Below are 897 nucleotides of genomic sequence, written 5' to 3' on the forward strand. Positions count from 1 at the left end.
AGCACTTACTGTGTGCAGAATACTGTACTAAGCACTTGGGAGAGTACAATATAACAACAAAATGGACACATTCCCTGCCCACAATAAGCACACAGTCTAGAGGGGGAGACAGTAAAATAAATTAATTATTGATATGTACAATAGTGCTGTGGGGCTAAGTGGGAGGAGGGTGAATAATGAGAGAAAATCAGGGCAATACAGAAGGGAGTGAGAGAAAAGGAAATGAGACCTTAGGGAAGGCCTCTTGGAGGAGATGTTCCTTCAACATCTTTCAAGGTGTTGAAGGTGGGAAGAATAATTGCCTGTCATTTAGGAAGAGGGAAATTGTTCAAGGTCAGAGGCAGAAAATGGGAGAGATGTCAGCGACAAGATAGATGAGACAGAGGCACAGTGAGTAGGCTGTATTAAAGGAGCGAAATGCATAGGCTGGACCGTAGTAGGAGCATGGCTTAGTGGATAGAGCACAGACCTGGGTGTCAGAAGGACCTGAATTCTAATCCCACCTCTGCCACTTTTCTGCTGTGAGACTTTGGGCCATCCTCTTGGGGTCACACCTGAAGAGTTTCCAGTACTCTACCAGTCTCGACTATGGGAGGTAGAGTCAAGCAGATGCATACCCATTCTATTCCTAGCTTGGCCAGTGGCTAGCAAGTGGAAGGCAATCTGCTACAAGAGGATACTCAGGTTTACTGTGTAGAAGGAGGCAATGACAAACCGCTTCTGTATTTTTACCAAGAAAACTCTATGGATACACTAACAGAACAATTGCAGATGGAGGTAGGGTGTTCGAGGAGAGATGTGTCCTTGGTGTTGCTATGGATCGGAGATGACTCAACAGTATAAGACAAGATACGACTTGGGCAAGTAGCTTAATTTTTCTGTGCCTCAGTTCACTCA

The 897-nt window shown here is 45.0% G+C and overlaps 1 non-coding gene across 1 annotated transcript; it reads left to right on the forward strand.

Moving 5' to 3' along the window:
* Positions 1–536: 536 nt before the first annotated feature.
* On the forward strand, positions 537–674 carry LOC114814807. Its single transcript, XR_003762604.1, has one exon. It is a non-coding gene; the product is annotated as a small nucleolar RNA SNORA7 (small nucleolar RNA).
* Positions 675–897: the final 223 nt, after the last annotated feature.

Source organism: Ornithorhynchus anatinus, chromosome 10 (genome assembly GCF_004115215.2).
Source record: "Ornithorhynchus anatinus isolate Pmale09 chromosome 10, mOrnAna1.pri.v4, whole genome shotgun sequence".
Classification (NCBI taxonomy): Eukaryota; Metazoa; Chordata; class Mammalia; order Monotremata; family Ornithorhynchidae; genus Ornithorhynchus; species Ornithorhynchus anatinus.